Source organism: Pelodiscus sinensis, chromosome 19 (genome assembly GCF_052426305.1).
Source record: "Pelodiscus sinensis isolate ZL-2025 chromosome 19, ASM5242630v1, whole genome shotgun sequence".
In the NCBI taxonomy this organism is placed as follows: Eukaryota; Metazoa; Chordata; order Testudines; family Trionychidae; genus Pelodiscus; species Pelodiscus sinensis.
Window position 1 is genome coordinate 31,461,881 of NC_143070.1, and position 22,666 is coordinate 31,484,546.

General features: G+C 53.4%; 7 non-coding genes across 7 annotated transcripts; 3 read left to right on the forward strand and 4 right to left on the reverse strand.

The window, feature by feature from the left end:
• Positions 1–4,293: 4,293 nt before the first annotated feature.
• TRNAL-UAA (transfer RNA leucine (anticodon UAA)) lies at positions 4,294–4,376 on the reverse strand. Its single transcript has one exon. It is a non-coding gene; the product is annotated as a tRNA-Leu (tRNA).
• A 2,546-nt stretch (positions 4,377–6,922) lies between these two features.
• On the reverse strand, positions 6,923–7,004 carry TRNAS-CGA (transfer RNA serine (anticodon CGA)). The gene has a single exon. It is a non-coding gene; the product is annotated as a tRNA-Ser (tRNA).
• Positions 7,005–8,652: 1,648 nt separating this feature from the next.
• TRNAG-UCC (transfer RNA glycine (anticodon UCC)) lies at positions 8,653–8,724 on the forward strand. The gene has a single exon. It is a non-coding gene; the product is annotated as a tRNA-Gly (tRNA).
• A 2,286-nt stretch (positions 8,725–11,010) lies between these two features.
• Positions 11,011–11,089, reverse strand: TRNAR-CCU (transfer RNA arginine (anticodon CCU)). The gene has a single exon. It is a non-coding gene; the product is annotated as a tRNA-Arg (tRNA).
• A 2,163-nt stretch (positions 11,090–13,252) lies between these two features.
• On the forward strand, positions 13,253–13,358 carry TRNAR-UCU (transfer RNA arginine (anticodon UCU)). The gene is made up of 2 exons: positions 13,253–13,289; positions 13,323–13,358. It is a non-coding gene; the product is annotated as a tRNA-Arg (tRNA).
• Positions 13,359–19,612: 6,254 nt separating this feature from the next.
• TRNAL-CAA (transfer RNA leucine (anticodon CAA)) lies at positions 19,613–19,721 on the reverse strand. Its single transcript has 2 exons — positions 19,684–19,721; positions 19,613–19,658 (listed from the first exon to the last, which is right to left on the reverse strand). It is a non-coding gene; the product is annotated as a tRNA-Leu (tRNA).
• A 2,085-nt stretch (positions 19,722–21,806) lies between these two features.
• Positions 21,807–21,880, forward strand: TRNAT-AGU (transfer RNA threonine (anticodon AGU)). The gene has a single exon. It is a non-coding gene; the product is annotated as a tRNA-Thr (tRNA).
• The last annotated feature ends 786 nt before the right edge of the window (positions 21,881–22,666 follow it).

A 22,666-nucleotide genomic window follows, 5' to 3' on the forward strand; every position in this document is an offset into this window, starting at 1 on the left:
TGGGACAGGCTGCAGGGCAGAGGAAACCTCAGAGACTTTGCTGCAGGGAGTCTCAGAGCCCCCCATGGCTTTGCTGCAGGGAGTCTCCTTCTGGAGATCTGCCCTTGAGGCCAGAGAGAGAATGAGGGTCACAAGCACGAGTGTGAGGAGGAGCCTCCTTGGAGTTTTCTCCTTTCCCTTGACTAGCTGACCTAGAAGACAGACGTCCCCATGGAGAAGGGAAGAGCCTCCAAGAGGGGCTCTGCTGCTACAGCAGGTGAATTAGCTCAAGTGGTAGAGCGCTTGCTTAGCATGTGAGAGGGGGTGGGATTGATACTGACGTTCTCCACTGATGGGAAAAATCCCCTTCCCAAGGAACTTTTGCAGCACCTCAGCTCATTGTGGGTGGGCAGGAAGCTGGGGAAAGAGCTGGGCTCTAACTCACTAGGGTGCGTCCCATAGCTCAGAATAAGCGATGCAATTGGGTAGCTTATTTCAAGTCAATTTTGAAATAGCTTATTTTGTAATTTGGTGCTGGCTACACAGCACTTGTTTCCAAATAAATCACAATTCCGATCCCTCACTCCTCACTCCTCGCGCCATGAGGTTTGCAGAGACGTCGGAATAGCGAGCCCGTTATGGTTTGAAACAAGGGCCTTGCTCTTAAGATGTGTCTGTGTGATATGAGCATCACGTCCTAAACCTCCGACCTTGCTGGCCCACAGGTATCAGTCTCACAAGTGGCCCTTTCAGAGAGAAGCCTTAGGCAGCCGCAGGGACGTTATAGCGGCGAGGAGTCCTGTGGCACCTTATAGACTAACTGAAGTGTAGGAGCATAAGCTTTCGTGGGCAAAGACCCACTTCGTCAGATGCATGTAGTGGAAATATCCAGAGGCAGGTATAAACATGCAGGCCAGGATCAGGCTGGAGATGACGAGGTGGATCCAATCAGGGAGGATGAGGCCCACTTCTAGTAGCTGATCTGGAGATGTGAATTCCAAGAGAGCAGAAGCTGCTTTTCTAGTTAGCGAGCCATTCACAGTCTTTGTTTAATCCAGAGTTGATTGTGTCAAACTTGAAGATGAACTGTAGCTCAGCAGTTTCTCTCTCAAGTCTGGTCCTGAAGTTTTTTTCCTGCAGGGACGTTACGGGCTCTGGAACAAGGTAGGTGAGGCAGCAGAGTCTTTCATAGGCAGGGTAATTAGCTCAAGTGGTAGAGCACTTGCTTAGCATGTGAGAGGTGGTGGGATCACTGCCCACATTCTCCAGCTATAGCTTTGTTCTCATCTCTTATTTTCACTGTCAGGGGCTCAGTGGCCCCCTTCCTCTTCCTACCTGCTCTCCCAAAAGAGACAGACCTGGCTCCCCTTTCTTTTCCCCCAGCAATTGCCATGCTGCAAAGCAGACCCTGGTGATACCTGGCTCTCTGGTGCAATGGAAAGCATGTTGGACTTGTAAGTTGCAGCAATTCATGTGAGCTCAGCTAACCATTCAAAAGTTGTGGGTTCATGTCCCACCAGTGTCACTTTAGCTGCTTTCTCACTTCCAGGACACAGCTTTTACAGACCAGGGAATCCTTAGGGTGAAACCAGGGTAGGTTTGAGTCCAGACAGTTCCCAGCAGACCCCAGTGAGGGTGGAAGGAAGGGATGGTTCTTGGGGTTGGGTTTGGGGGTCGTTCTGAAAGGCTGCAGGTGCCATTAGATCGTTCTCTCCCTCCCTGTCTCCTACTAGTGCTGAGCAACACTCAGTCTATGTCTACACTGCACTGTTCTTCTGCAAAAAGCTACGCAAATTTCAAAACATTCTAGCACCCTGCTCTGCTCCTTGTGAACACTCCACCTCTTGTTCTCATGGAAGTGACTCACCCGAGCTGCCAGCTCCTCATTTCCTCACCAGCCCCTTGAGATTTGTAGCTCAAAGCTGGAGCTGCTGTGGCAGGAGGTGAAGCTACAGAAGCTGACAGGGGACAATCAGCGGGCAGAGGGTTATTTTTTCTCCTCCCTGGGCTAATGTGGCTAGAACTGAGGAGAAGAAAATCCTCTTCCCTTCTCCTCAGAAGATGGAAATTGCAGTTGGTTCTCTCTCTTGTTCTACTAAAGCTGGAACCCAGGACTAGACTTTTTCTTTCTAAAATCCTGGTGAAAGCTGAGAGTGAATTGTTTGCAAACTGAGAATGTGAGTTTAAGAAGGGCTTCACCTAGCAAGGGGCTTGAACCCTTCCCACAGACACAGCAGGCCAGGGGGTTGTGCACCTGCAATGGCCCCTTCCTACTTGGCTTCCCACAAAGCTGGGGTGAAAAATTGCTAGACCCCAGCCCTCCCGGGCTAAGCCATGGCAGAGGTAGCAGGATTCACTCCCATCTTCTCCTGCCTGCGCCCTGGTACTGAGGGGCTGGCCCCTTTCCTGCTGTCCCAACTCTTATTCCCTCAATGCACTTTGTGCAGGGGCCTTTGGTCTTTGTGCCAAGGTGCATTGCTGGGAGCGAGGACTCAGGACCCTTCCCCCAATCTGACCCGCTCACACTGTCTGGCTGCCTCCAGCACAGGCTGTGCTCAGGGGCCAGGTGGGTGACTTGCCCTGCAGCTGTGATGGCATCAGGCCCTTCCTGCCCACCTGCTCAGTCTGGAGATGGAGCTCCAGGGGCCTCAGACACCCAGCAAGAGGAACAAAACTCTCTTTCTTGAACCTCAGTGCATGGAAGCAGAAGCACCAGGACCTTGTAACAACCAGCTGAGCCCCAGCAGGTCCCACTGAGATTTGAACTCAGATTGCAGGATTCAGAGTCCTGAGTGCTGCTCCTTACGCCATAGGACCTGTGGTGTGAAAGGGCAGTGGGCACCTCTGACTCTCAGCTCCCTCCAGCTGCTTCATCTCCCAGGACTCTCTGTCCTGCCCCAGCTCTGCTGCTTTCAGGGCAAAGTCCTTGTTAAAACCAGTCACACTCTGGGGTCAGTGAGGGTCCCTCCCACCTGAGATGTGTCACACAAAAGCCTCGTTTCCTGCTCCGTTCCCAACACTGGATGCAAACACATGGTTGCTATGGGGGTGTAACAAGTGCCCCCTTAAAAAGCTCATCAATTGAAATGAAACTTTTACGTCTCCAGGTGTTTCACACTTTGGATTTCTATTGAACAGGGATTCTTCAAATGACCACAAACCCCTAACATGCTCTAGTGCCAATGCACATAAACCAGACAAACCCGTCCCACAGCTGGAACCAATTCAAACCGGCTCTGTGTGTGTATCTGGTTTCTGTTTCCATCCATTCAACAAGGGTATGATCTGATCTGGATGCCCATTGGCTCGTCCTTACTCTCCTTTGGCTGTGTCCTGCAGAAGAACAAGGACCACGTCCAGCTGGGGAGGAATGGCCACAATCGATCTTACAGCGTTTGATTTAGCAAGTCCAACTAAGACTCACTAAATCAAACCCAGAGGCCACCCCCACCAGCTTCCAGCACTTCTGCTCTTTGCCCCCTTCGGCTTCCTGCTGTGGGGACATGGCCAACTCCAGCTACGTAGGGAGGGATGGCAGGAATAGCAGACACATTGGCCAGGCACCACTGGGGGCTGCCTCCCTCACCTCCTCGATACCCAGCAGCTGCTTGGCCAGTTTAGTCATGGGGCTGCTCTCTGGGACTTCTCTCCCAGCTCCTCCACCTGTTGCCATTGCCCATCCCAAGGGAGGGGGGACGAGAGTCACTCTCCACGGTTGCAGGAGCTGCAGAGGTTGCACTTTTGGGAAAGGCTTTATTTTTCGAAAGATCAGCGTCTAGACTGGCGCTTTTCTCTGACAAAAAGAGTGGCAGCCATTTTTATGCTAATGAAGCGCAGGAGATTTAAATCCCCACTTCATTAGCAATTGCGATACATCTAATTTACATCCCTTTTCTGAAAAAGGGATGTAGTCTAGACGTAGCCAAGACATTTTACAGTAAAGCGTGGTAAGAGAGGGCTTCTTGCATAAGAGCTACGCTCTTTTCTAACAGGTGTGAGTCGTCTTGCTCAAGAGCTCTTGCACAAGAGGGCCGTGTGGACATGGGACAGATGTTTCTTGTGCAAGAAAGCCCTATGGCTAAAATGGCCATCAGAGCTTTCTTGCACAAGAGAGCGTCCACACTGCCATTGATGCTGTTGCCCAAAAACACATCTTGCACATGGCAGGGTGGACGTGTTCTTGCATAAGAACCCTTGCGCAAGATACCGCCAGTGCAGACACAGCCAAAGGGACCTTCAGAGATGAAGTCCAGTCCCCTGCCTCACAGCAGGACAAAGCACCATCCAGATTGAGGTCTCTCCAAAATAAGAAGCTACCAGGAGTGGGGTTTGAACCCATGCAGACAAACACCTATTGGAGCTTAAGTCCAACACCTTAATCACTCGGCCATCCTGGTGGCGCTTAGATTGCTGGAAGGGTGAAAGTTCTCTCTCCAAACAGACCAGGGACTCACTCTCACACTCCGTTAAAAGCATTTTCGGAACAGAGCATCTAGATTGGCATGGACACTTGCCACAAAAGCACTTTTTGCAGAAAAGCGTCCGTCCCAATCTAGACGCACTTTTCCGCAAAAAAGCCCCGATCGCCATTTTTGCAAATCTGAGCTGTTTACACTGGCCCTTTTGCACAAAAGGGACTTTTGCCCGAATGGGAGCAGCATAGTATTTCCGCAAGAAGCACTGATTTCTTACAGTAGGAAGTCAGTGCTTTTGCGGAAATTCAAGCGGCCAGTGTAGACAGCTGGCAAGTTTTTCTGGAAAAGCGGCTGATTTTCTGGAAAAACTGACCAGTCTAAACGCAACCCCACAGGGGTATTAGCTCAAATGGCAATGTGTTCAGTTAGTATGTGAGAGGTAGAGGGATCAATGCTGGGAGAAATCCTTGTTTGTCTTTTTACTGGCAGAGCCAGCCAGGGGGCTAAATGGCTGCAGTAGCCCCACAAATTCCTAGTTGCTGTCCCCAAAAGCCAGCCACGCTGGGGCAGAGAGTGCTGGACACCAGCCCTCCTGGGCTAGGCAGTGGCAAGAGCACTGGAGAGAGGTTGCAGGTGGGGCAGAATTAGCTGCATTGGAAAAGTGCTGCAGTGAGAGGTAGCAAGTGAGAGGTAGCAGGATTCACTCCCATCTTCTTTCATTACTTGCTGGTGCTGAGGGGTTGTCTCCTTTCCTGCTGCCCCAACTCTTATTCCCACAATGCACTTTGTGCAGGGGCCGTTGGTCTTTGTTCCAAGGCGTGTAGCTGGGAGCCAGGACTCAGGATCCTTCCTAAAATATATGAATTCCCCTCCCCCCACGACCCTCTGTTCCACTCACACTATCTGGCTGTTGCCCACATGCTGAGCTCAGGGGCCAGGTGGGTGACCTGCCCTGCAGCTGTGACAGCATCAGACCCCTCCCTCCCACCTGCTCAGTCTGGAGACCAAGCTCCAGTGGCCTCAGACACCCAGCGGGAGGAACAAAATTGTCTCCATTGTCCCTAAGGGCAAGGAAGCCAAAGCACCTGAAGCGCGAGGACCTTGCAGTAACCAGCCCAGCCAGTCCCACTGAGACTTGAATTCATCTTGGAGGATTCAGAGTCCCGAGTGCTGCCCCTTACACCATGGCACCTACAGCTGACAGCCCACGGGGGCACCTGGGCCTCTCAACTCTCAGGTGGCCTCTGCTCTCCTGGCTTCCCTCCAGCCCCTTCATCTCCCAGGACTCTCTGTCCTGCCCCAGCTCTGCTGCTTTCAAGGCAAATCCCTTGTTAGGACCAGTCACAATCTGGGGTCCGTGAGGGAACCTTCCACCTGAGATGTATGTTACAAAAAAGCCTCTTGTTCCCTGCCCAGTTCCCAACACTGACTGCAGGTGTCTACTTTCATGAGGGTGTATCTCAGTGATAGAGCATTTGACAGCAGATCAAGTGGTCCTGGGTTCAACTCCAAGTGCCCCCTTGGAAAAAGTTCTACTAGTGATATTTTCGTTTCCAGGTCCATCATACTCTGGCTTTACATTGCTTGAGGTTCTTGACATTAATAAGAACCCTTAACGCAGAGCTACTCAACTTTGGAAGTCTCGGGGTGATGCCACAAGAAACACTTCCTGTTGGCCTGGCTGGAACATGGCACCACATGAGCATGTTGTTAACACCCATGTGCCCCTCTGGTCCTGAGGAGCACTAGAGACGTCAGGCAGCTCTGTTCTCCCAGCCTGGGGCTGTCTGTCTGGGCCATGCACTTAAACACACTGGCCCCTTTCTAGGGCAGGGCTCCTGCTGTTCCTTGGTTTACTCAGCCTGGGAGTTGGGCTTTTCCCAAGCAGCAGGAGCTGTGTTTACCTGGGGAGCCACAATAAGAGCAGAACCCCCTCACCCCTGTTTCTGCTTGGCTTTGAACCTGGAGGCTTTTGCATATTAAGCAAACATGATAACCACTACCCCACAGAAACATGGGACAGAAGCATGCTTGTCAGTTTTTTTCTGTACATAAAGTTGGACAAATATTCTGTTACTAATTCTTTGCCCAAGGCAGAGCAAGAGCAGGGAACAAGACCCCACCCCCTTTCCCCTCCCCAGTACTTCTCTAGACCCTTTGCTCCCAACACAGGGGAGGAGGGGAGGCGCTGTGCACCTCAGGAGGAGTGACCCACTTCATATCCCCAGCATTTCTGCCATTCATGGATGGACCTTTGGGGGCAGGCCCAGACGCTCCATCCTCTCAACTCCTATCACACACTAGAGCAGGGCAGCCCCCAGGGGTAGGGCTGAGCCATGGGGTGCTGGGCAAGGGGCAGAGGCTGCAGGAGCTGAGAGTTTCCCTAGAGCTCAGGGACCCACAATGCGGCATCATGCCCCGTGTCTCTCTCGGAAAGGTGCAGAAAGGGATTGACTGGGGGCAGGGAGAGTGGCTCAGGGGTTGTGCAGTTTGTTGCTTGGTCAGGGGTGTGGTCAAAACACAGACCTCGCTGTGAGCAGGATTTGAACCTGCGCAGGGAAACCCTATTGGATTTCGAGTCCAACGCCTTAACCACTCGGCCATCACAGCTATGAAGTCAGTACTGCCCCAGAGCCAGGAAAACTGGTAACTAATCCCAGTGCCCAGGCCTGACGGCACCTACCCCACCGAATTCACACAGCAAACCTGGCTCCCCGAGCACAGAGGGAGCTTGGGGGGCTCATTGCTGGGCCGTGGGGTGAAGCATCAAACCAGCCCCCTCCTGTGGGGCCTGTGAGTGTTGCTTTCCCTGCTGTACAGGCAGGGCCATGGAGACAAGGAGAGGTTCACTGAATGGGCCAAGGTCACCCAGCGAGTTAGAGCCCAGCTCTGCCCCCAGCATCCTGCCCCACCCACCGACGTGCTGACTCCCTCGCTGCCAGGGGGCTGTTTGCATTGGCCTCTTTTGTTTTCTTTTCTGCTGGGAGACATTGGGACAGTTGGCCAGGGCGTCCCGCAGTTGCCATCTCCCTCTGTGCGGGGGCTGTCCAGAGCCCCGACTAGCAAACGCTGACACTGCTGTTAGGTCCAGACCAGAGGGGAGTGTTTAAGGGTTATTTCGGAAGAAGGGTTTTCTCCCCAAATAACTGCATCTAAACGGTGTTTTTTATTTCATAATAAAGTATTTTGAAACAACGCCCGGACGCGATTGTGCAAATGTAGCGCAGGATATTTAAATCCCAATTTCATTTACAATTTCGAATGTCTCCATTTGCATCCCTCTCCTGAAGGAGACTGCAAGTGTCGACATGTCCTGGGTGTTGCAGCCTCCCAGCACTCAGCTGATGTTCCTTCCCCGCTGCCTGAAGACGTTTGGGAGTCCTCCTGCATCTCCTGGCGCTGCAGGACATCAGCGTTGTCATCCTGAAGCTGCAGCTGCCCAGGTGTCTCTATCCCAGACTCCACAACTATCCCTGGAGACAGGGGCTCCCCACACCCCGGGATTCGGTCCAGTTCCTCACAGTATGCACAGTGCTGCGGTGCTTCCCCAGAGCGGGAGCTGCACTTACGGGCCCTGACATACCCCCCCCCCCCCGCAATTCCTTAACCTTGGCTCTGACTTGGTCTAGGATGCAGGGTGGGAGGTGGCCTTTCTTTGCAAGGCCATCAGCCATTCAGCCATAAATGTCCGCATTCCTCCACCTGGACTGCCGGGCCTGCATAGACTCCCTCTCGGATCACAGCTCCAAGAGGGTCTTTATCTCTGGCCCAGACACTGACAGTGCCTGGTGTTTGCTGCCCCTTGTTTGGTCCTGTGATGTGTCCCTGAAGAGGTCTCTGGGGGCTTGTGCCTGTGACATGGCTCTCCGGAAGGCAGACGTGCTCGATCTTAGGCAAAGGACCCAGAAACACTTTATGGCAAAAAACACAAGGACGGCTCTTGGTCCGCATCCCTGGGCCACACAGAGTACCCAGAAGTCACTTCCCCACCTCTCCCTTGGCTGCTCTAGAGCTTAGCCCAAAGTCTGATAAACTCTACTCTCCCACCCAACAACCTCTGGGACTCCTCTCCTGCCCGGCTCCTCAGACCACGGAGAGTGCAGGGCAGCCACTAGCCCAGCATCACCACTTCTGGTCTCTGCCTAATGGCCAAGAAGTTCTGCTTTACCCAAACCACACAGGCACCCTCTCGCCTCTAGGTAGCCTCATGGCAGATGTGGAATTTCCTCATTAATTTTCCCAGCAGCTTTGCAGGCTGGTATTGGTGGTATAGTGGTGAGCATAACTGCCTTCCAAGCAGTTGACCTGGGTTCAATTCCCAGCCAATGCAATGTAAAAAGGGACTGTCAAATCTTCTTACTGAGGTTTTACTTGAACCCTGAAAAACAGGCACAAACGGGTCCTGCAGCTGAGGGCTGCCTCTCACAGCTCTTCATCCTCTCCGAGAGCATGCACAGTAATGAGGTTCCTCCCTCACATACCCCTGCTGCGATTCCTTGACCTTGGCTCTGACTTGGTCTAGGCTGTGGGGGTAGGAGGGAGGTGGCCTTTCTTTGCTAGACCATTGGCCATTTGCCTAAAAATGTCGGCATTCCTCCGCATGGACTGCAGGGACTCCTCCTGGGATCACAGCTCCAAGAGGGTCTGTATCTGTGTTCCAGACAATGACAGTGCCTGGCGTTTGCTGCCCCTTGCTTGGTTTGATTCCCAGCCAATGCAAGGTGGGAAGGGAACAGGCAGCCTCCGGAGGGAGATCTTATTTAACCCTGAGCAACAGGCACAAGTGGGTCCCACAGCCAAGGGCTCCCTCTCACCGCTTTTTGGGGGTTGCAGCCCAAACAAAACTAATTTGGCTGTTGTGGGGTCTGCATGGGGCTTGTACCCGTGACCTGGGCATTATTAGCATCAAGCTCTAAACAGCTGAGCCAGCAGGCCCATGAGTAGCCCCACAATAGAGGGAAGAGAAGAGTTTTCCCTGCTATTGGAGAAGGCAGGCCAGGCCAAGGGCCTTTTAGCCACTGGGTCTGTGCAGATTACAGCCTCCTCCTACCAACTCTCTGGCCTGTTTCCTGAAAAGCCTCAGCCTTTTGCCTGTTTCTGCTTCCCTGTCCATAGCAGGCAGCTAAAGTGAGGTAGAACAGTCACCACAGCAAACAACTCTGTGGCCAGCATGGGGCTTGAACGCATGACTTTAGCATTATCAGCACCATGCTCTAACCAACTCAGCTAGCCAGCCAACCAGAACACAGCTCACAAATGGCCCTTTCAGAAAGGCGCCTCCAGCAGCTGAAACCTGTCTCTGCAGTTGCCAATGGCTCTTCTCTGATAGGGCCACTAGCGACTCACTGTGATGTGGGCTGGCTCATCCAGGTGGTTTGAGGTTTGGTCAAGGTGGCTGGCGGCTGGCATGGCGCACTGAGACCCAGGGCAAAGAGGCATCTGGAATCTCTTGCTGTCAGCACCTTGCCTCCCAGGTCCTTCCCTATCAGCAGCAACCGCAGCCCCAGACAAACCTGGGTTCAACCACTAGCCTGGAGCAGGTGCAGAGGCTGCTGTGACTGGCACTGGCAAGGCAGGGCTCTGACTGCAATTGCTGGGACAGGAGAGCCAGCACCACACACCCTTGTGATTCCCTAGTGGTGTCCGTGATCAGAGAGACCGAGGTGCAACCTCTGCAGCTCCTGCAGCCATAGAGAGTTAGGGTCTGTGGGCATCAGGTGCTTCTCATCCGTGGTTTCCTTCTTCCCAACACTCCTCCCCAATCAGCCTTTTCCTGAACCAGCAGTTCCATGGGTGGCCAGGGGAGGCCTCTTCTGTGTCCCAGAAACACATAGGAAAATGTGAGCAAGGCTGTAAAAAGGCACCACTGGGAATTGAACCCTGGTTTGTCTGTTTACAAGGCAGGTGCTTTAGGCACCTAAGCCATGCTGTCTTCCTTGGTCTGATAAGTGTAATTGCTCTACTCTATGGTTCCAGACAACACCTTTGACTCCCAAAGTGCAGCAATTTCCTTCCAGCCCTGGCAGTGTCTGCGGCTGAGCTGCACAAAGGAAGATACAAGATCCTTGGTGGGGTCTTTGCCGGATGAACGTGCCTGAGGAAAGACACTGGAACTGCAACAGACACACAAAAGGGAACGAGGGACAGTTTGAGTCACACACACGGCAGGCGGCGCAGCTCAGCCAGGGACCTTATCCACTCCCAGAGCACCCCAGCTTCTCCACCCCACCAGGCAAACTGCCCCATGGGCCTCGCCCACACCATGCTCGGGGCCTGGGGATTTTCTGTCACTTTGCCAGACCAAATATCTAGCCGCCCCCCCCCTGCTCTGGAGTCTCTGCCTCTCATGGGCCTTCTCATCCTCCTGCTCCGCTTTGTCTCCCGACAGACCCTGCTCTGCTACAGCCACCTCCCTCTGGCTGTCACTTCTGGACCTTCTAGAGCAAAATGCGCCCCTTTGTTCTGACTTTGAATACCTGGGCTTTCAGCACTCAGATTTGCACCTAACACCAGCATTGGCTAGGGAGGGGTCTGAACAACTTCTGCTGAGAGGGAGACAACTATGGAGCATCCTTTCTGAGAGCAAAAGGGAACAAACTCCTTGTCAGTGAAAGGAAGCTGTCAGCCCAGGTGGGACTTGAACCCACAATCATTGGCTTAGGAAGCCAGTGCCTTCTCCATTAGGCCACTGGGGCAAACAGAAAATGCTGTCAGGGAAAGAAATTCACCCTTCTAAATGTTCCTTCTTTAACTTTTAGCTCCTGATTAATCTCCTTAGAAGAAGCCAGATACACAGGAAGGGCTGATCACACCCCTCTGAAAATCAGCTTTCCATGGGTATCTGTAGCTGGCTCTGAGTCATGGGCCTTGACATCTCGTCTCCTTCCCAAAACCAGGGAAGTGTCTCCCACCGCTGCAGCCTCCTGAGGCTCTATGGCCGTGTCTGTACAGCAGGGACAGCAACACTCAGAGCCCCACAGGAGGGTCCCTGGCCTAGCAATGTGGCCCCCTGAGCAGCCTCTGATGTTCCCTGCGTGAGCCCCAGAACCAGCCCTGAGTGAGGGGGGCAGGGGGAGCAGCTCACATATGCCAAGGGGCTGGCCAGGGGCAGGAGTGACATCACAAGGGCCTTGTGCAGCACCTCAGCTCATTGGCTGGGAGGCAGTGACCTCACAGAGGATCCATGGCAACAGCCAGGTGGGACAGGCTGCAGGAATGTCAGAGACCCCCATGGCCTGGCTGCCTGGAATCTCCTTTGTGAGGTTTCCCCCTGAGGGCAGAAGGGATTGAGGGTCCCAGCTGGGAGTGTCTCTGTGGAGATTTCCCCTTTCCCCAGGCTGCAGTGGGAGGGGCTGGGGCAGGCAGGGGTACAGGAGGGGCTGGCACTGAACAAACCCAAACACCCCCTGGCTACATCTGCCCTGCAGGCTTCTTGCTCAAGAACTGTTTTGTGCAAGAATTCTTGTGCAAAGGTCTTGTGTAACAGTGCGTCCACACTGCCATGTGCTTTTGCACAAGAAAAGTACTTTTATGCAAGAGAGCCCATGGCAGTGTGGACACTCTCCTTCCAAGAAAGCTCTGATGGGCATTTTAGCCACAGGGCTTTCTTGAGCGAGAGACCCCTGTTGCCTGTTCACACTGCCTCCTTGTGGATGAGTGATTGCGCAAGAGGGCTTATTTCTCTTGGGGAGAGGAATAACTCTTGCACAAGAAGCCCTGTTGTCTGATGATGAACTATAAATTTACTTGAGCAAAAACATGCCTGTAGTGTAGACACTCTGCAAGATTTTGGGCAAGAACAGCTGCAGTGAACAGCTCAAAAAACCTGCAGTGTAGACGTAGCCCTGCAGTGTAGACACAGCCTGAGAGAGACAAGGAAAGAGAGTAACCAGAGCCTCCCCCCAGCAGGCTGGCCCTCAACAGGCTGGGTGTGTCTACACAGCACCCTCACCTCGAAGTGAGCTGTGCGGTGTGAGCGGCTGCCCGGGCCCTCAGGGGAAGTCTGTGGGGAGTTTCCAAGGCAACAACAACAACAACAACAACAACATTTCATAATGTACAGTCATCTGTCTCTGAAGGGATGAGAAATGCAGGGCCCAGGTGCAGGGAGCCGGGTCACATTCTCCTGCCTGAGTCTCAGTCCTGGCTGAAGCCTGGCTACAGAGAGAAGAGGCCAATGCAAACAGCCCCATGGCAGTGAGGGAGTCAGTACGTGGGTGGGTGGGCAGGGAGCTGGGGGCAGAGCTGGGCTCTAACTCACTAGGGGTGTGTCCCATAGCTCAGAATAAGCGATGCAATTGGGTAGCTTATTTTGAGTCAATTTTGAAATAGCTTATTTTGTAATTTGCCGCTGGCTGCACAGCACTTAGTTGCAAATAAATCGCTGTTCTGAAACATCCCTCACTCCTCGCACCATGAGGTTTGCAGGGACTTCAGAATAGTGAGCCCGTTATGGTTTGAAATAAGGGGCTTGCTCTTAAGATGCGTCAGTGTGATATGAGCACCACGTCCTAAACCTCCGAACTAGCCAGCCCACGGGTGTCAGTTCCACAAGTGGCCCTTTCAGAACGGAGCCTCGGGCAGCTCTGGAACAGGGTAGGTGAGGCAGATGCATCTTTCACAGGTAGGAGAGCTAGCTCAGCTCAGCTGATAGAGCACTTGCTTAGCAAGCAAAATGCAGTGGGATCAATGCCCACATTCTTCAGGTGCAGCTCAGTTCTTATCTCTTATTTTCCCTGGCGGGGGCTCATTGGCCCTCTCCCTCTTTCTACCTGCTCTCCCAAAAGAGACAGACCTGCCTCCCCTTTCTTTTCCCCCAGAAATGTACATGCTACAAAGCAGAGTGGAGGTATCAATCAGGCTCTGTGGTGCAATGGAAAGCACGTTGGACTTCTAAGCTGCAGGGAGCTGGTGTAAGCATACTGAGATATTCAAAGGTTGTGGGTTCAAGTCCCATCAGAGTCACTTTAGCTGCTTCCTCATTTCCAAGGCAGCTTTTATAGACCAGCAATCCTTAGGCTGGCGCTGGGGTGGGCTTGAATCCAGACAGTTTCCAGCACTAGGCCTGGCCCGTGTGGGGCCTGCGTCTGTGGGGGGAGAGCATTGCTGGCATGCACCACAGGGATGCGGGTGAGAAGGCGCTGCGGGAGCTGGGCACGTGACGCCTGATGGCAGCTGTAAGGGATGCATCTGCCATCAGGCACCCCACATAGGTTGACATCCTGGGCAGCTACCGGGCTTGCCCATGCCTGCGTCTGGACCTGTCCAGCAGATCCCAGGGAGGGTGGAGGGAAGGGCTGGTCCTTGGGGTTGGGGCTGGGGGTTGTTCTGAAAGGCTGCAGGTGCCGTTAGACCGTTTTGTCCTTCCCTGTCTCCTGCTAGTGCTGAGCAACACTCAGGCTGTGTCTACACTGCACTGCTCTTCTGGAAAAAGCCCTTCCATGAGCATTTTCTCCTCCCACTGGGGAAGGCAGCTGGGCAGGACCCAGAATGTGGCACAAATGGAAATGCAAAGGCTTCAATGCAGTGCTGGTGGGGGTGCCTCTGGGTTTGATTTAGTGGGTCTCAATTGGACTTGGTGTTTGAAATTATGCAAATGAGCTCAGGAAGTTCAAATCCATGTTTCATTTGAAATTTCACTCATCTGGATTTGCATTCCTCCCTGGAAGGAGGACAGACCCTGTGTGAAACCAAGGGAGGAAGACACTCCTGTCAGTGAGGAACAGGGCGCATGTATCCCACTCGCTCCTGCAAAGGAATGAAACAGGCTGAGCACTTTGCAGAGAACAGGCCATCGGCCTGCTGGGAGAAGCTCCATCATGCACAGACTCTGCGCAGGGTCAGACTGCTGGGAGAAGGCTCTGGCCATGGACTTTCCTCCCCTCTCTGTTACCTCCTGCACCTGGGGCTGAAAGGGACGTGGGCTGCAGGCTGGTCCTGCCCAGCTGCCTTCCCCAGTAGGAGCAGAAAATGCTCATGGAAGGGCTCACACGTTGTCCCCAATGCACTGGCCTGAGGGCCTGAATTCTTGCTGCCCCTGTGTGCAACCAAATGTACCTTCTGGGGGGGCAGCCTCCCCAGCTCACACCCCTCCTGTCACACAAAGCTTGCAAATGGGGTTGATTTTCCTCTGTCTCCCCTTGCTTGATGCTGGACTAAAAGAAATCCTGAAACCAGCCCCGTCTCCTGTCACCGGAGAGATGGCCCTGTGCTGGGATATGAGAAAGGATCCCAGTGATGCTCCTCGCAGCCCAGGAGAAGAAGGGGGCTCTGGGTGGAAGGAACCCAAGTAAAGCAGGTCCCAGTGGGCATGAACTGGGGCACCAGTTTGGCCCAGTTGAGTGAGGGGTGGTTGGTGTTAAGAGCAGTGCTCAGGACTGTAATCTGAGGCCCCATTCCCGCCTCCCTTTCCGGGCTGACCCAGGGGCCGAAAGGGGCTGCGGCTGCTGTTAGCAGGGAAGAAGCTGGGAGGCAAGGTGCTGGCAGCAAGAGATTCCTGCTGCCTCTTTGCCCTGGGTCTGCCGGCCACCAGCCACCTTGACCAAACCTCAAACCAGCTGCACTAGCCAGCGCACATCACAGTGAGTCGCTAGTGGCCCTGTCAGAGAAGAGCCCTTGGCAGCTTCAGAGACGTCCCCGCAGCTGCCTGAGGCTCCTTTCTTGAAAGGGCCACTGGTGAGCTGTATTTATATTGGCCGGCTAGCTCAGCTGGTTAGAGCGTGGTGCTAATAATGCCAAGGTCATGGGTTCAAGCCCTATGCTGGCTACAAGGCTGGTTGGTAACTTCCATTCCTTTAGCTGCCTGCTATGGACAGGGAAGCAGAAACAAGCAAAAATGTGAGCTTTGCAGGAAGCAGGGCAGAGATCTGGTAGGGGGAGGCTCCAGTCTGCACAGCCCCAGTGGCTAAAAGGGCCTTGGCCTGGCTTCCTGTCCCCAAAAGAAAGGGACCTGATGCCCAACCACAACATCACTGCTGTTGTTTGCTCCTTTAAACTGATGCTGCAGTGGCTACCTCAAGGCACCAGCTGGGGGGCAGGCTCGGGAGTCCAAGCCACACGGGGAGACTCAATATGACCAGGAGGCCTGGAGCGTGTGAGCCCTGCACAGAGGCTGCTGCTGGTGGCCTGCTTCAGTGGCCCAGCAGCTCAAGTTCCCCTGAACTAGCTTCTCCCCCTGGAGCCACCCCCAGCGCTGCTGAGGCCCCTGACATGAGGCAGTGGGACCACCAGAGGAAGGTGCCAGCCTTAGCCCTTCCTCCCAGCCTCTTCCCCCTCCCAGGGTCTTTCCCCAGCCCCTCCCAGTTCTACATTCGCCACATAAAAACCAGAGAGTTTGTTCTTTCAACAGGGAAAAGTCCTGATTGTGTTACCAGCAAGGGGAGGGGGAGAGGGAAGTGGGAAGGGGATGTGTTGGGGTATGTTTGGAGGGTGGGGAGGCACAGAGGGCAAAAAATGAGGCGTAACGTCAGTTCGAGCCAAGGGGCTGGGTTTAAACTACTGCAGAAGAAAGGACTCTGCCCCTGGAGCTGCCCTGTCCTCTCCAGAGCCCTTAGGCTGGCACTGGGGAGGCCTGAGTCCAGGCAGTGCCTAGCGAGGGTGGAGGGAAAGGCTGGTACTTTGGATGCAGCTAGCGGCTGTTCTGAAAGGCTGCAGACACCGTTAGACCCTTTTCTCCTTCCCTGTCTCACCCCAGCGCTGAGCAACACTCAGTGTCGGTCTGAGCATCCGTCCTGCTCTGGGACGTGTCTCTGGCAGGAACCTGCCCAGGCGGCTCTCGCAGTGAGGCCCCTCCCTGGCAGCACCGAGCAGTGAGAGCTGAGTGAAGGGGGAGAAGGCTCCATGACTGTGTCAGAGGGAGGCTCTGCCCTGGCCAGTGGGGAATCGTTGCCTCTCCGAGGGGCCCAGGCCTGGTGGGTCATTTCCCCAGGTTACTGAGTGGGGGCTGGAGCCAGTTCTGCGTTGTCTCCTTCAACAGCCAAACTGAAACAATGGATCTTGTGCCGACCTGACTGTGCGCTGGGCTAGTGCTGTGCGCGCCATGGAGTTTCCTGTGCCCATGCAGGAGAGGGGAGGGGCAGTTAGAGTCACCCAGCTCTGCCCCTTCTGAAAATGGCAAGTGCTGTCTTAGCAATGTGGGTGAGGTGGGAAAGAGGACCTGAGTTAACCTTTTGGGTCACAGCTGCTGTAACATGTGGCGAGAAAAATGGCAAGGGAATTGTTATGTGAAAGTTGAGGACAGTTTCCCTGACTGGGAATTGAACCAAAGCCACAGCAGTGAAAATGCTGGCTCCTAACCGCTAGAGCATCAGGGACACAAGACACAAGTGTCTTTGCTCACCTACAGTAGCCTTTCACAGGACATCAAAACAACCAGACTGGGCCTTTCCAGTTGTCCAGCTAGCCCAGGATCTCCAGGTGGTCAAAAAGGCAAATAGGATGCTAGGAATTATTAGGAAAGGGATAGAAAATAAGACCCAGAACATCTTACTGCCCCTGTATAAAACTATGGTACGCCCACTTCTTGAATACTGTGTACAGATGTGGTCTCCTCACCTCAAAAAAGATATTTTGGCCTTGGAAAGGGTTCAGAAAAGGGCAACTAAAATGATTAGGGGTTTGGAACGGGTCCCATATGAGGAGAGGTTAAAGCGACTGGGACTTTTCAGTTTAGAAAAGAGGAGACTGAGGGGTGATATGATAGAGGTCTATAAAATCATGAGTGGTATGGAGAGGGCAGACAAAGAAAAGTTATTTATTAGTTCCCTAAATAGCAGAACTAGAGGACACCAAATGAAAATAAAGGGTAGCAGGTTTAAAACTAATACAAGAAAGTTCTTCTTCACACAGCGTGTAGTAAACCTGTGGAACTCCTTGCCAGAGGAGGCTGTGAAGGCTAGGACTATAATAGAGTTTAAAGAGAAGCTAGATAATTTCATGGAGGTTAGGTCCATAAAAGGCTATTAGCCAGGGGACAGAAATGGTGTCCTTGGCCTCTGTTTGTCAGAGGCTGGAGAGAGATGGCAGGAGACAAATTGCTTGATCGTTGTCTTCGGTCCACCCTCTCTGGGGCACCTGGTGCTGGCCACTGTCGGCAGACAGGCTGCTGGGCTAGAAAGACCTTTGGTCTGACCCAGTACGGCCGTTCTTATGTTCTTATGAGGAGTCTTGCAGAGGGACCCTGGGTTTTCGTCTTGTCAATATGGGAGCATTGATCCTGCTGGGCAGAAGCCCGGTTCCACCTCCCTCACCCCCCCATCTAACTCACTTGGCCAGTGCAGTAAGGGGGAGAAGCTTTTGGTAACAACAAGACGGAGTGTGCTTGTGTGTATGTGTGAGTGCATGAGTGTAATGTGTCATATGCATATGATAAATATTGATTAATCTATGTATGGTCAATAAATGTGGCATGTTGCCTTATCCCCCTGAAAAAGATCCTGGGTGCTTTTCTAAAGCATAATACAACCACACTTAAGTTGTGGCATGTGCTGTGATTATCATTGTGGCTTCTGTTTGAGCAGAACAGAGGATTGCAGGCAGGGGGCGGAATTTGTATATTTTGGGAAAGGGTCCTGAGTCCTGGCTCCCAGCCAGGGGCAGCAGGAAGGGGGCCAGCCCCGCAAGCAGGTGGGAGAAGATGGGAGTGAATCCTGCTTTCTCTCATGCACAGGGACAGCACTTTTCCCATGGAGCTAATTCTGCCCCACCTGCAACCTGTCTTCAGTGCTCCTGCCACTGCCCAGCATCCAGCAGCTCTCTGCCCCAGCATGGCTGGTTTTGGGGGAGAGCAAGTAGGAATTCAGGGAGGGTCTGGACCCTCTTAGTCCCTGGGTGGCTCTGCCAGTAGAAAGTAGAATGAGATTTGCACCTATCACTGGAGAACATGGGCATCAATCCCCCTACCTCTTGCATGCAAAGCAAGCGCTCTACCATTTGAGCTAATTCCCCTTCCACATTAGAAACACTATTCTTGGAGACTCTTCCCTTCTCCACAGGGATATCTAGGTCAGTTAGTCGTGGGAAAGGAGAAGGCTCCAAAAAGGCCTCAAGGGCAACTCTGAAGGAGACTCCCTGCAGCAAATCCATGGGGAGGGCGGGGGGGGGGGGGAGGGGAGCTCTAAGATGGCCCCTGCCCTGCAGCCTGTCCCACCTGCCCATTGTCATGGACTCTCTGTGAGGTCATCGCCTCCCAACCTCCTTTAGCCAATAAGCTGAGGGGCTGCAAAAGGCCCTTGTGATGTCACTGCCACACCCACCCCTGCCCTCCAGGGCTAATGTCCTGCCCCAGGCAGCCCCTTTGCCTGGCTGAGCTGCTCCCAGGGGTGAAAGTGACACATTTCTTACAGGGACTGTTCTATTGGGCACCACCCCTTGGGCCGGGGGAGGTTCAAGGCAGAAACAAGGGGGGTTTCAGTAAAGCTACATGTGAATGGGTCCATCTAGCAACCCCTGCCAGCCACACACACAGAGGGAGGGACTTTAGTCAAAGAAGCAGCAACTCTCAGCAAGGGCTGGAAGTGAAGGGGGTTAATCAGATGGATGTCCATCATGGCAGGAACAGAATCTGGGACTAACCCAGTCAGGCCGGGTGCCCAGTAACCCCAGACAGACGTGCACATCCACACGCTGGCAGCAGCTGTTGTGGGACTCTGCAAATCCCCCACTAGACCTGAGTCCCCACATGCCAGGCAGCCCAAGGGAGGGCTCTGAGGTCTCAAGCAGAACAGAGTCTGAGGCAGGGGTGGAGGGTCTCAGCAAACCGGGCTCTCAGAGCACAAAGGGAGTTGGGGGGCTCGTTGCCGGGCCGTGGGGTGAAGCATCAAACCAGCCCCCTCCTGTGGGGCCTGTGAGTGTTGCTGAATCTGGGCCCCTGCGCCTGGGGAATGGCAAACGAAAGGTCTGGGAGCCACATGGAGACCCCGCTGGGCTGAGCAGGAAGTAGCTGAGATTTTGCGTTGTCTTTGCCTGTGGGCTTGTCTGCTGCAGCCTGGAAACCTCCTGGCTCCTCAGACCACTGGTCAGAATAACGGAATAATCCTCAAAAGTCAGAATAACGGAATTCCTGTGTAGATGCTCCCATTGATATTTCAGTGTAATGGCCGTTATTCCCAAGGAACGCTGCTGGGTAGATGCAGCCTCAGAGAAATGCTGAGCAAGCGCTCCTGCAATGTCATGGGAGAGAGGGAAATGAGGTCACTTCTCTAGATACAAAATGGAGGATGTGTCAGGAGTGGGATTTGAACCCACCTTTCTGTTCAGAGACCAGAACACCCAACTGAAAGAAGGGCATCCCTTTGAGTCTGGTGCCTTAGACCACTCGGCCATCCTGACTGCTAGGGAAACATCTTCAATTGCAGTTTTCTTATATGGGTGAGTTGCTCAGGGAGGCCAAAGGAACCCATTAATTTCCACACCTAAAAGCCGCTCTACAGCACAGCTGGGTTTATCCACACTCAGCCTCACCTACCATTGTGGGGTGTTTTGCAGGGAGCTGACAAGAAGCAGAAGAGGGGAAACCGCTGGCCGGCAGAACTGAGGCTTGGGATTCTCCTGTGCCAGGGAGTCTGAGTCTGTGTCACTGCCCTTGGGGATCCTGAGTTGTGCGGCTCCTGGGTTTGTTGGTGCCAGACCAGGGGTGTCTCTTCTGCAGGGCTGTGCTTGTTCCTGGAGCTAACGCTTATCCCTGGGACACACTGGCTGTGTCTAGACTGGCAAGTTTTTCCGCAAAATCATCTGATTTTGTGGAAAATCTTGCCAGCTGTCTACACTGGCCATTTGAATTTCCGGAAAAGCACTGACGATCTCATGGAAATACTGGAAATACTATGCTGGAAATACTATGCTGCTCCTGTTCAGGCAAAAGTCTTTTTCCGAAAGACTTTTGTGCAAAAGAGCCAGTGTAGACAGCACAGTTCTGTTTTCCACAAAAAAGCCCCGATGGCGAAAATGGCGATCGGAGCTTTTTGGCAGAAAACCGCGTCTGGATTGGCCATGGATGCTTTTCCGCAAAAAGTGCTTTTGCAGAAAAGCATCCTGCCAATCTAGACATGCTTTTCCAAAAATACTTTTAACGGAAAAGTTTTCTATTAAAAGCATTTTCGGAAAAGCATGCCAGTGTAGATGTAGCCACTTTCTGCAGGGACCCTTCCTCTTTGTGCCACAGTACGTGTCTGGGACGTGGGAGTGAGGAACCTGCCTCAAGGAGACATGTGCCCCCCCCCCCCCAGTGCTCTGCTTGAGACCCCGGAGCCAGCTAAGCCACGGTGCCCCCCTCACATACAGGTGTAAAATTGTTCTACTTTAAGGTTCCAGACAACACCTTTGACTCCCAACATGCAGCCATTTCCCTCCAGCCTTCCTGCCCTGGCGGCGTCTGGCTCCCTGGGCACAGAAAGCTACAGCTCAGTGGGCAGGGAGCTTTGGCTTCCTTGCCCATGGGATGCCGTTGCAGGAAGGGCTACTCAGCAGGGGTGGGGTTCACCTGTCGAGGAAGGGAAGAGTATTTGGATGCAGACTGGCTAACCTAGTGAGGAGGCTTTAAACTAGGTTTGATGGGGGCAGGTGACCAAAGCCCACAGGTAAGTGAATCACATGAACACCTGGGAGATGGGCCAGAAATGGGAGAGATCACAGGCTGTAACTGCAGAGATAAAGGAGCAACACAGAAGCACTGGGAAGAAAACCCTAATCTGTGGCTTAGATGCTGGTATAGACACACAGGAATGATGGGTAATAAGCAGGAAGAAGTTGGTATCACAGGGACTTGGTGGGATAATACACGACTGGAATATTGGCACAGAAGGGTACAGCTTGCTCGGGAAGGATTGGCAGGGAAAAAGGAGTTTCCTCAGCTATGAAATCATGCACACACTGGGACTGAGGTGGAGAGGGACACAGAAGACAGACTTGTCAGGAGCCTCTGAGTGAGGTTGCAAGGGGTTTCTAATCAAACTCCTTAACCACTTGGCCACCACTACTGTGGGAGACTGCTCTCCTCTACTTGTATGTGAACAAAAAAGTTGTTACTTACTCTTTGGCCAACTCAGTTTGTGCAGGGCAAAGGAATTCTCTCTTAACTCTGTGCCCTCAGGAAAGGACCAACCTGTAGGAGGCCAGGCCCCCACCTGGGTCTCCAACCCAAACCCTGAGAGCCAGGGGTTTACAATCCAGACAATCAATGTTTGCTGCACTTCTCCCTCCCCTCAGCAATGCTAAAGCTCAAGGCCAACTCCCCAGGCCAAGCAGCTGGTGGAGATGTGCATGTCAGAGCCTCTGCCCGCTGAGCTGTAGCTTTCTGTGCCTAGAGAGCCAGACACCCCCAGGGCTGGAGGGAAATGGGGAATGGCTGCACTTTGGGAGGCAAAGGTGTTGTCTGGGACCATAGAGTAGAACAGTTTCACCAGACTTCATGAGGAAGGCACCATGGCTTAGCTGGCTAAAGCACCTGTCTAGTAAACAGGAGATCCTGGGTTCAACTCCCAGTGGTGCCTTGTGGTGGACTTTGTTTACTTTTTCCTATGTCTTTCTGGCCTCTTACACTCCAGCACTGGGGCACTTGAGCCCTTCAGTCGGATTCAGACCAGACCGGTCAGAGTCTCTCGTGCTCATCGAGGGGGATTCTGCACTTGCTGCTTTGGGAGCCAGGGTCACATTGCAGAGCTCCCCCAGGGATGTCCCACGGTGCCACCAGCACAGCACCAGCTGCTCTCCCTGCCCTCAGCAACGTGGCTGCATTTTATACTTCCCCTTCAGTGACAACTGCCCATTCCCCGCCAGCTCCAGCCCCTGTGGGACCCGTTCCTTTCCCCAGGAGCAGCGTGAGCACCAGTGCAGCTCCCTGCTGAGGCTGCGGCTGTGGGAGACTAGCCCCTGGCTTTGGGTGGGAGACGAAATGTCAAGGTATTGAGATTCGCCATGGCTAGTGTGGGGTGACCTACACTCTGGGGGCAGCTGGAGGTGCCTCCTGAGAGCTGATTTTCAGCCCTTCCTGTGTTTCTGGATCCTTCCAACAGCTCGAATCTGCCATCTAAAAGTCGAGGAATGTGTATTTGGAAGAGGGAATTTCTGTCATTTTAGTGCCACTACTGTGGCCTAATGGACAATGCATTGGTGTCTTAATGACAGGATTGTGGGATCAAGTCCCATTGAAGGTGGTAGTTGTCATGTTTCCTAGTAGGTGTGAGTCTCTTTGGCTTCCTTCTTGCCATGTTATCTGTGAGATGTTTGAACACTGGACAAGTGTCCCCTGGAACTGCCATTTCCCCCCAGACAGGACT